Genomic DNA, 12687 nt, shown 5'->3' with positions numbered 1-12687 from the left:
AAACCTTTAAAATGTTAGGTTTAGACTAAATTCTTGACTTGAATGTTAGACATGTTCCTTTGGTACACAGAATGCACAAACTCTAGTGCAATAAACTGAATGAGTGTTCAAGCAACCTAGTCTTTAAATTGGATACTAGAGTTGTAACAGGAGTATTCATTTTTTGCTGACACTATTTCTTAAAGATATTATTATCAATTGGTAAGTGGGATTTATATTTTTTTTTGTTTCTTCATTATCTAAACATCAAGTTTTCAACATGTTGCTCTCCATCTCCCACTTTGTATCAACTAGCTTAATGGTGAGATAATTACTGTCTCACCTTTTGGTTCGTTTGGAAGAATCTCGTAAGGACCATAACTCAGTAGTCCTCGAATGAACATATTTTCTAGCTACACTTGTGGCTACAGAAAATTTATGATAGCTGCCAACTGACTCGTAAATAAATAACTCACGGTTTTCCAGAGCGGTGCTAATGCCTCTTTTTTTTTTAAGTGAGTATTTTCAACAACAGTTACAACAAAATAACTTTCAATTTAAAATATTTGGTTTACTTTCATACACATTGAGGTACTGTTCTACTACTACATATTGTTGTAGAGCATTCAGCATATGCTTGCATGTTCATCTTTACACAGAATGGAAAAAGAGAAGTATGCTAATGTATGGCACAAGGTTAATATAACTATATACAGGTTTTTTTCTGAGAAATATATAGAATCCTAAACTGTACAACATGTAGCTATATTGCTTGTGGCAGAGTAGAAATCTACTAGTAGCTTGCTATTCTAATTTCCATTGAATATCGTTCCCATTTAAGTCGCATTTTACTCCATGAGTCATTTTCCTTCTTTGGTACCTACAATAGCTGCTTCTGAGAGAAAATACCAGAAAGAAGTTGTTAAATACCTGGATTAAAACATAACAATAATTGACCACATCTATTCTTCAAAAAATTTGGAGACAGGAGATTCAGAATTAGACTAAATGCTGATATGAGGTATTTTAAGTCTCTTCCTGCCTATGATGGCGTTCAGTAACTGAGAAGTATCAACATTTCACAACTCTGTTGTGCCTCATAGTTTTGCTACGTGAGGTACTTAGGTAAAGCACTGGAAGCTTTAAGTCATGATTCCATATGAAATGCAACTGTACAAGTATCAATTGTATTGATAACTTTGCTTTGAACACCTACCTGAACAGTTTGTTCTTATGTTGCTTTCAAACTTAAATTATAAAAGCTCCGCATAAGGTGCCTGAAATCTTCCTTCAGGAAAATATGCAAAGATTCATAATTTAATCATTCCTCCTTTCTTTTTAAACTTACAGAGTCTAACCAATTCTTTTTCATTGAAATATGAAAATAGTGCAAGTAGAACATCTCTCAGCTGTCGCAGTAAAGAATAGTTAATCAGAACTTAATATGTTGTCATTAGCAAAGAGATAGAAAAAGTGTAAATATTTGTTCAGTAAATCACTTGACATAATGAGACATTCAAGACATTGCAGCAGAAATAATTGTGCAAAAGCTTTCTTTTTTTTAATGTTTTATCTAGTCTACACTCTCCCACCCAAAAAAGTGACTGTTAGTTTATTTTTTCGTATTGTCACAAGAATATTGTAAAGCATCTCGAGACAAAATTTTTAAGATCTCATATTTAAGTTTCTTCACTGAAATGTAGTCTTTCTTTCTTTTTTACTATAGCATACATAAATGTTTGCAATAGCAAAACAAATTATTTCCTGAAAGCTGTGTTTGATATAATACAAACCAGAAATTGAGTAAATAATCAGAAGTACATGATCAAAAGAATATTTATTTTGCATTAAATTAATTACTTTTTATGAGACACTGTTAGTGACTGTTTCTCACTATCCACGTAGCTGCTGCTAAATTCTTTACTTTCATCATAATTCTTGAAGCATAAGGCTTAAAAAAAATTCCTCAGGGAGTAATGCAGGTTGTAACATGTCATCTGTTGCAAAGGAGCTGACTGTATTGCAACATAAAGGAGATGGGAAGGTGGCTTTTGTTTCAGATAAACAGTTATTAACAGTTGAGTGGATCAAGGGGTGGTGTAAATGTTTCTCCTTGAGTTCACAAAAAGACTATGAATGCCTTCCAGAGTTAGCCAGACCAATATGGGAGGAATGAATGTGTGACCCAGGCCAGCATAGATTATAAAAACTGGACAAGTAGTAAAAGAATTCTGAATACAGCAACAGGCTTGAGTAGGCTTCACCCATGTATTTCTTTCTTGCAACTGAAGATGCCCAGTGTCATGACAGAGAACATATTGTAGAGACTGGCAAGGGGAATCACATTGGTATTGGCACTGAACTTTGTATTGTAATTGCTCTATTTTCCTAAATGCACCTTACATTTTTATTGTGCTTTCATTATATTTTGTACCACTGTGCTAAATCAGAAATCCTGTGTAGCATTGACTTTGAAAAAATTGAACATTAAACATTACATCTTCTATGCATGGAGTATCTAAAAGGACCTGATCAGAGAATATTTAACAACGCCTTTCACTTGAACTTGTGAGTACAATGCTGTACCACTCTAATGACAAGTGATTCACAGGAGGAGCAGTGTGTAAATCATGAAGCTTGGGTAGGTCACAGACTGGTTGCCCATGCCTTTTCCTGCTTCTGCTATCGATTTGCATGACCTTTAGCTAACGATTTCATTGTAGAGGTGGCTCTTGTGACCTGCTTTTGAAATCTTCTATTAGAGAGCAGCAAGAGTAGGGTTGCACTTCAAGGAAGGATGAAGCAGGAACCAACTCTGAGAGTACAGGCAGTACCTTCACTGCCAGGGCGTCACCTTGCAGCACCTGAGGAGGTTCCAATGACAGTCCTGTGATCTTCAACCAAAGGCAAGGTTAACAAGTCAGGACTGGTCTTAATCAATGAAAGGTCAATGCCTGTTCAGGGAGAGCTTGAGACAGAACCAGACCCTGGCACAACAATAGCATAACTCGAGCAATGCCAAATCACCCTGACCTAAACTGAGATGGAACCTTTTAATTGATTACGTTTTTTAAAAAAAGAGACAGGTAATCCATCCATGAGCAGAAATCAAATGGATGGAGAGATTGGTTTTGTGGTATGAACATTGATAAGAACATCTGCATTTGTATTGATACATTCTGGTAATAAATTGTTCACATTGTTTTTGTTTTCATTCTTCCTCTTTTAACAGACTTGTGGATGTTTATTAATGCGTTCTATAACTCTATATATGGCACAAGCTAAATCCACCACAGAAGACAGAGACAGCTAAACTTTGATCAACATAAAGCTGTCCATCTTCTGAACAGGACATTTCTTGGCACAGTAAGGCACATTATATCTGGTCTTATTATCCTTGGCATTTCTCACAATCTGAGTCCACCAAAAATTAAACTGCAACACACAGATTTTAGATATAATTAGTGACAGAATATGGAATTTGTATATTAGAGGGCTGGAAATCAGCTAATAGCAGTAAGAGCATCTCTGCAATGGGTGTTGGAGCCTCTCCTTGACTTGAGATTTCAGTTCTATAACACATTTTTATGAAGACAGTTCCTTAATATTGCACAAAGTCCCACTAAAATAGATAAGGCTCAGCCCTGCAATCCACGCGGAGTTCAAATCTTCTGTTGGCATAGGGAACAAATTGCACTGCTAGTGTTAGTAAATACAAAAGGTGTCATCAGTTCCTTTTTATTTTTAGATGGTGAACCTTTCATTTTCACAGCTCTTTTTAACCAAACCTCTTTTTGTTTGTTTGTTTGTTATTAAAGGGAGGTGGATGAAGGGGGAAATGTTCCTCTGTTAGCAGCCACAAGTCAAACTGAGCTTGAAAAACCATACCTGCTGCTTCACTAAAGAGAATAAATTTTCAGCTCACAGAGAGGAATAACAACACACAATACATTGTCATATTAGGGATCAAGCAATACAAGACAAAAGATTAAAGTAAAACACAAAGCACCTACAAACATTACAGTTTAGTAATGAACTTAGAACAGCAAGGTAGAGCTTTGTAGTTGAACCAACACGCTACAAAATCATGAGAGAGCTTGTGGAACCAGGCTCACCTCTTACAATTGGAGAAACAACCTTTCAAAAATGTACTTCTCCAGTCTATCAGACAGAAAAAATAAATTGAAAATCACCCTGCTGTGACCTTATATGCTACATCCTGTCTTTTATCCTCACCGACTGCTGGATTTCCAGAATATTCTCCTTTCTTTCCATAGCCTGACTATGGAAAGACCCTACTCTTTAAAGCAATCTCTTCCCTGCAAATAGTTATGTTGTGGGCTATTGATCAGACCTTCCAACCAGCTCTGATGTAGCATATGCATAGTTAAAGCAGTCTGTCCTCATCAACTTCCCCAACATTAGAGAGTTCTTTTTTCACACCTGAAAGCAAAACTTAAATACTAGGCCATACTTAGTGGAGTATAACATTATGGAAAAGGAAAACAGGGAAAAATCTCAGCCATGGACTTTCAGTAGACTAGTATTGTAAGCTATAAGGCATATTGTTTCTGCTCTGTTCTCTAAGCAACAGATTGAAAGAAACATTTGGGTTGTGCTTTTTTGAGCTAAAAATAATGTCATCGTTTGAAGTTACTTATAATACAAAAAACAGAGTAAGTCTACAGCTAATAAAACTGTCTTTGCAGTTTTCCCCTCAAATAAGTAATTTTTAATATTGATTTATATTATTCAGAATTCACTCTAAAGAATACATGGAGCAATAGTATCTCTAAGCATTAGGCAGTCTAAGCAGGCATGTTCATTCTTCTAAGACATGTTGTATTGAAACTGAATAAGCTTGTTTTTCACTAGCGAAAGTCACTTCTACTAAAGTAGAACTTGCTCTATCTAAAGGATTAATTTCGCAGCCCATATATAATAGCGAAGATTTTTTTAACTAGATTTTGTAGTTACAATAATTGTGCATTAACAGTAGCAATCAACATGTAGGACTGATTGTCAGCCATCACTAAACAATGAGTGAATTACATACAAAAAATATGGTCCGTAAGCAGCTACTGTCTCCTTGATGTATATAATAGCCATTACAAATACAGGTTCACATCAGGAAATTTTGCATATTTTTATATCTCTCAGTGTCCTGTTTGAGTTGTGATGTTTACCCACATCAACCTCAAACTCATTTTTCAGCTTTACTATTTAAGAAGGTTTTGCTGCATCAAGATGTATTGCACAAAAAGATTGAAGTAATTTGAAACTGAGACCGTGCCCTTATCATGACTTCTACACAGCTCTTAATCAACAGTAATTCCTACTTTGGAGGCTATATCCACTTGATTATTTGGTATTGACTTACATTTGTGACAGCAGAATACTAATTCAACTACAAGCTCTTCATAACCTCAGACCAAACATGACATTTTTGAAAAATAGCTGGATTTATTGAATTCTATTTCAGGAGCTGAACTTATTCTAAGCATTGTATCTAAGGCCCATGAGGCAGAGTAGCTATAAAGTCTTATTTCTAGTTGTAGGAGGATTCCCTTGGTTCAGGCACTGAGGAAAACAGCCACAAGGTAATGCAGTAATGAGCATATGCAAATCTGGCTACAGGTAGAGCTGCTGAACCTCTAATATAGTTGGGGGTGAAAAAGGTACTGCAGGACACCAGTGCTCTAGCACAGCATATTGGTATATAAGACATGCATTATAGAATGAGTTCCCAGGATTTTCTGCTACTTTTCACAGGCACCAGAGTAGATATGGATTGGAAAATACAAAAGGTAGCTTAAAACTGCCTTAACTATTTACCTTCAAATTCAAGGATGTCTTTCTACATTAGAGCAGGTGCAAGTCATTAAAGAGACCTGCAAAAGATTATCCAACGAAAAACAACCCTTGCAGATTATAGAAAGCCTTATCTTGGCATTAGAATGGTTGAATTGAGCTTCCAGAATCAGTGGCTGCAAAAAGAAAAACATTTTTATTTTTTTCCATTAAAAGTAAGCTCCTTAGCACATTCTGATATTAAATTACTTAGATTTGACTTTGTGACAACTGAAATTAGCAAAACAAAGAGTAGTTAAACTTTAAGGAGCAGTATTAAGGCACAATAGATGCAGTTTATCAAAAAATTATCTTGCAAAGCTGTTTCATTAGACATTAATAGAATGATTTGTTTTATATAAAGTGTTGTTCCCTTCTGTCTCAGAGGTCCTCTTTCTATGAAAGAAATATAAACTATTACTCATAATGGTATTCCCCCTCCAAAAAAACCCACCTGCTTTTTCCCCATGTCTGGGTCATGCTCTCAAAACTAATTTAGTAGAAGAGAAAATTTGAAGAGGATTTGTGATATGAAGAAAGATGAACCAAGGAAAAGAGGAAAAACTTCATATCTTCTCGGACACTCTTGTATTACAACGAGTTTCAACTCTCTCTTTTATACAGTGCCCAAGTTGAGTGGGATTCCTCTGACTTTCCTTGCAGAGTTCACTCTAAAGGATTATTTCTGCCTTTTGCTACTTTGCCCTCTGATTTCCACTAGCTATTTCTACAGCAGAAAGTCTTGGTAATCATTTATATTGTTCTTCATTCTTAATCCCTAAGAAGGATCATTCAATTTCTTTCACAAACTAAAACGTAATAAAGAACATATAAGAAAGTATTAAGTTATAATATATACTATAAGCTTAGCTGAAAAGTTTAGTGAGAATTTGTCTTATATCTTACAAGCTGGCACCAATACATGATACTACACACACACACACACACACACACACACACACAAAACATATTCATGGTAGTATAAAAGTATAGATACAATACTAAGGTTAACAGGGAACACAGGAAAAAGCAAACCTCAAGGAAATGCTATTGAACATTATCACAATAAACTTTTTTAACATGCTATTATTTCATTATTAAAATACGTTTGAAACAGAACTTAAATTTTCACTTCCACATAGTATGACTGAAATGAAATGTTCTATACAGAAACTGCAATACTGTATTCTGCCTCATTTTGATTCAGACAAGAATGTAACATTTCTTCCCCACTACCCCATTGTAAGCTAGTGTCTGACAAGGAGAATGAGCCTGGGGTAAGAACTACAGATGAAAATGAAAAGAGGCTGTATGGAAACCATTTGGAAAAAGAGCACATCGAGGTTACATAGGTGGAAGTTTACCTTCATCAGCACACCTTTTTCTTCTCATACTTAAAGTGAAAAAAAAATCCAAAAAATCACTAACAAATTAATTCCCTCAAAACCCTCTGTAACTTCATTAACTCAAATGGCAGCAGTTTGCACAGTTACTCACCTGTCTCCGCAGTAGGTTTCCGTGTGATGGAGTTTTCAGATAAGACAGAGGTAAGGACATTGGGTGAAAAAGCAAACTGGAAACTATATGCTTTTTAAAGACTGCATTAAAAGTGAAAAAAGTAAGATTCTAGCCTTAGTTCTTTACTTTTAAAATGTAAGCTATATTTATAAATACAAGTACAGACTCGTGTGTCATGGTTTAACCCCAGCCAGCAATCAAGCACCATGCAGTCTTTCACTCCCTTCCTCTCCGGTTCTAGGAGGGAGATAATTGGAAGAGTAAAAGTGAAGAAACACGTGAATTGAGATAAAGATAGTTTAATACAGAAAAAAAAAGCCACATACACAAGTAAAGCAAAACAAGAAATTAATAAACTACTTTCCATGGGCAAGCAAGTGTTCAGCCATTTCCCAAAAACAGTGCTCCATCACATGTATCGGTTACTCAAGAAGATAAATGCCATCACTCCAAATGTTCCCCCATTCCTCTTTCTTCTCTCAGTTGTATATGCTAAATATGATACCACATGGTATGGAATAACCCTTTGGTCAGTTTGGGTCAGCTGTCCTAACTCTCTCCCCTCCCATCTTCTTGTGCACCCCCAGTCTTCAGACTGGCAGAGTATACAAGAAGTGGAAAGGGTTTTGTATGAGGACTGCTCAATCAGCAGTAACAAAAGCATCATTATATTATCAATACTGTTTCCAGCACAAATCCAAAACATAGCCTAGTTAATTTTCTGTGAAGAAAATTAACTCTACCCCAAAACCAGCATGTCATGTCTTGATTTTCTTCTCTATGAAAGACATACCAGAAAGAAAAGCCATTCACCTTGGCTGTCAGGTCCTTAGATGAAAGCATTCAGTCTTTTCCTATTTTGCATCTGTTTCAAAGTATATAGTCTATCCATTTCCCAACTTTCTTTCTGATTAATGTCACAGTTATTTTGGAAGTAAGTGGATGAGTTCACCTGTGCCATTTCCCCCTTCCAACTGCTCCTCATAGATCTCTATGCTCTCATTAAATTTAATGCTTAGTCAGCTGTTCACTTTCTTCAGGTGACTCTTCTTTGCATTCATTTTCATCCAGCAAGGTGGCAAAATATGGCAGAAGTGCAGCTGATATACAAACTGCTGACAGAAGCAGCTCCCTTCCTGAACATTCTAACTATGAACATATGGTTTAATATTACTTGCTTGCTATCAAAGTGGCTGGAGATAAAAATGATTACAGCTTATTTAGCCTATATTTAAATTGTTACACCAAAAACACCCCAGAAGCTACATCTTCATTTCTCTTAGTAACAATAACAAAAGTTCCAGCTGCTTGTACTTTGACAGCCAAAGAAACTATTATGATAATTTAAAAGGATATTCCACATAACAGAAAAAATATTCAACTAGTAATACTTTTTGCCACTTCCGCTTGAGTTAGAATATGTTGTTTATAAGAAAACCAGTGACAGTTTAAAGAATATGTCAACCTAGTAATGTCCTTTTAAGTTTTAATTAGCATCTATGGGTGCATGCTCTGCGTGAACTAGAACTTTGATCCATGGTGTCAAAACCAGTTCTCCTAACCGAAAAGCTGAATAGGACCATGCAGAGGCTATCTGTATTAAAAAGATCTTTACAATTGGAACAGTGGGGCTTCATTGTCTTTTATCAATGTTTAATCTCAGAAATCTATTAGAGCGATAGCTGGGTGAAATATAATGGTTGTGATATACTGTGAAAACAGGTTAATGATCTAATGATTTCTCTCAGCTTTAAAATCTATTTCCTCAGACAATAACTCAGTGTAGCATAAAGAGCACCCTAGACCATCCGGTTTGATTCTCATCGTCGTTAGTGTACTGTGGAACAAAGGGATGATTAGAAAGGAAGATTAAAAAAAATGCCTCAAACATTCACGAGCACTCACATAGAGACAAACATTGGCAGTGAAGGGGAAGGATGATTTAGCAAGTTGGTTTGGAGAGATGATGGTGTACTATGCATGCAAGATAAAGGTGGTGAATTCATATGGACCTGGGGTGACGCATTCGGAAAAGGTTAATGGGCTTGAGAGAATGCAGATTTCTCAGATATATCTAATTCCATGAAGTTTGTTTTAATATTTCTTTTCAACAATAGCTTTAGAAAGCTATTTTTTCTCATTCTAATGATAATTTATCATTACTCTTCAGTGCTCAAAACCTATATGTTTCTGTAAGAAAAAAGAAATATCAGGATACTTTGTGACTTTTTGACTGTAACATATCGTCAAAAAAAAGAAAAAAAAACCCAAAATAAAATCAAAGCCACAACACTCCAACATTCTTTTAGTGGCCAGATTCTGAAACATTTTACACAATAGTATTGAAATAGAGGCATTTTTTTAAAATTATTTTTTAGAGAGATAGAAAGGAAATCAGATTCTCATCCAAAATACTGTTAAGAAATTAACTTAAAAACTGTTTTATTTGTGTGTAGTCTTGGGAAATAGAATATTGAAAAAATTGATAAGGATCTCATCGCTTGATATCAATGGAGCATATGAAACAAACACATGTAGTAAAATAAAGAAAGATCAAATCATATATGGGAAATCTTTAGTCTTACCACTTAATGCACTGACTAAAACCACTCAGGTTATAACAATGGAAATGTGATCAGAACATGTCTGGAACAAAGTAAGAATGGAAAATATATGCTCCTATCTTGTTTGAGAAATCAAAGGAGCTACTTTGGCTTCACAGGAGCTATCTTGGATAGAGATAAGTTTTATCTACTGTTTAATTTTTGGTTCATACCCCTGGAAAATGAAGAAGGGGTTTAGCTGTAAATGGTTTCAATGACCAGTAAAATGGATTCTTTTGCTATTTTGTGAAGCTTGCATCATTATTTTTTATCTTCTATGAAGAAAGAAAAAATTATATTTGTATTTTCACAGCTGGTATATTGCTTTGCAGAATCATTTTTATTTCAACTGCTATATATTTCTTTGAAAGGATTTTATTCTGAGAGCTGACCATTCTCTTTTCCATTTGTTTTTGAGGTCAAACTGTTTTCATTCCTAGCTATACTGGATTTTACCCTTGATACCATCTAGTACAAGCTCCCACCAGTTCCAATTCAAGAAAGATTTTAATGTTGTCTCCTGGGACCTGCTTTGCGTTCACACTTTTTTAACAAATCACATTAATGCAGAAAACTTTATTAAGGTGATATTTATGGCTCAAATTCTATATTTTTTTCTCCCTTAAAATTTAGAGAAAAGTACATAGAAGACAGAAGCAATATCTTGTTTCCAGTTCTGCAGAAGAGAACGGAATGAAATGTAATAGAACAAATAGAATAGAATAGAATAGAATGTTTAAGTTGGAAGTGTCCTAAATTGATCATTTAGTCCAATTGCCTGGTCATTCTAGGGCTGATGAAAAGCTAAAAAATGTTATTAAGGTCATTGTCCAAATGCCACTTCAACATTGCCTGAGGTTTGGGGCATTGACCACCTCTCTAGAAGCCTGTTCCAATGTCTAACCACTCCCTCAGTACAAAAAAGCTATCCAAAATCCAGTCAAAACCTTGCCTGATACAGCTTTGAACCATTTCCACACATCCTGTCACTGGATATAAAGGAGAAGAATTCAGCTTCTCCATCTCCACGTCCTCTCCTCAGCAAGATGTAGAGAACAATGAGGTCACCCCTCAGCCTCCTTTGCTCAAAATTAGGCAAGCCCAAAGTCCTCAGCTGCTCCTCACAGGACATTCCTCCCAGGCCTTTCACCACCTTTGTCACCCTCCTCTGGACACATTTGAAGATCTTCACATCCATCTGAAATGTTGGAGCCCAGAACTAAATACAGCACTATAGATGTCTCATCCCAAGTTCCCATGCACACCCAACCTCCTCACCAGTGTGGCAGTACGAGAAAGGAAAAAGGACTTGATGTTGTGCAAGTACTACTCAGCAGTATCTAAAACATCCCTGTATTATCAACACAGTTTTCAGCACAAACCCAAAATATAGCCCCATACTAGCCACTGTGAAGAAAATGAACTCTATCCCAGCCAAAACCAGCATACAACATCTTGAAATACATCTGTGTTTTGACCTTGTCTGACACACCTTTTAGGAGAATTTACTTCCTTTCCTTCAGTGTTTCAGACAAATGAAATAAATGCAAACAAAGATTGAGCACAACCAAGAAAAGAGGAAGATAAATAGTATTTCCTTTTCCCCAGTTTTTGCCATAGTATTTAAGTGCCTTCCCAACCTGTATTTCTTTATTCCTTTTGACCCCATCATCTATTAAAAACAAACAAACAAACAAAAAATACACTAAAGAAAAAAAAGTCAGAAAACACAAAACCGAGACACAAAGCAAAACTAGTAAAAAAATTCCACAAAAAAGTTTACATCTGTTACGTATGCACAGTTCACCTCCCAAGACTTGAATAATCTTATCAAGTATTTACATTCTTCACGAAACTATATGAAAATCAAAATTACATACCTCAGAAAGACCTATGAAAATGGACAATCACAGATTAAACAAGCAAACAAGGAAAAACTTATTTTCCAAATGTACTACCCATTGGTAAAAGAAATCTTGGTTTTGGTGGTTTGGGTTTTTTTGTTTTTCCTCTGAGTGATATATAGATTCTGCTGTAGTGAATGATGCATATATGCAAATAGGTATATAAAAAAATACAAAGGTTTTAGATATGGGCACAGACAGTCTTCAAATGTATTACCAGCTTCAATGAAAGCAAGACATTCTGTTACTAAAAAAAATTCTAGACTTTTGCTTTAAACAACTACTGCCTCTATTGTAACTACAATTCACTCTAAAATGCCTACAGCTACTGAGGAATATACTGTTATCTAAATGTTGTATTACTGTGAAGTTTCCTTCAAATTCTGATACTCTTGGGTTTCACACTAGCCAGAAGGTAATTTCAGTGCAGAGGTGCAGATCACAGAATGTATTTCTACTTCTAGATCTAATATCACCTGGTAATAAAAGCCCATACTATATAGCTTCTCTCAAAGATTCTTAACTGAAAGGTACCAATTCTTCTCATATAGCAAAATGATCCATGGAATGTAATTTACCATTTTTGTATGCCTGTATTTGATCCAATGTCAAGCTAGTAATATTGATAAAATTCTCTGTCATTCCCAAAGACCAGTCTATTTCATGGAAATGGTCTAGGTTGCCCTAATGGAATCTTTTACATGAATATGAACATTTTTAATACAACCCTTAAATTCTAAATTATGGTTGTCATGGATAGCAGCTCTGACAAAAACACCTCTTGTGGCCTCAGCAGGCAATTATTGCCAGCAGCCTAACTTTAAAGTCCTTCT

Source organism: Pseudopipra pipra, chromosome 1 (assembly GCF_036250125.1).
Source record: "Pseudopipra pipra isolate bDixPip1 chromosome 1, bDixPip1.hap1, whole genome shotgun sequence".
Taxonomy (NCBI): domain Eukaryota; kingdom Metazoa; phylum Chordata; class Aves; order Passeriformes; family Pipridae; genus Pseudopipra; species Pseudopipra pipra.
Note: the sequence above shows the minus strand (reverse complement) of the source record.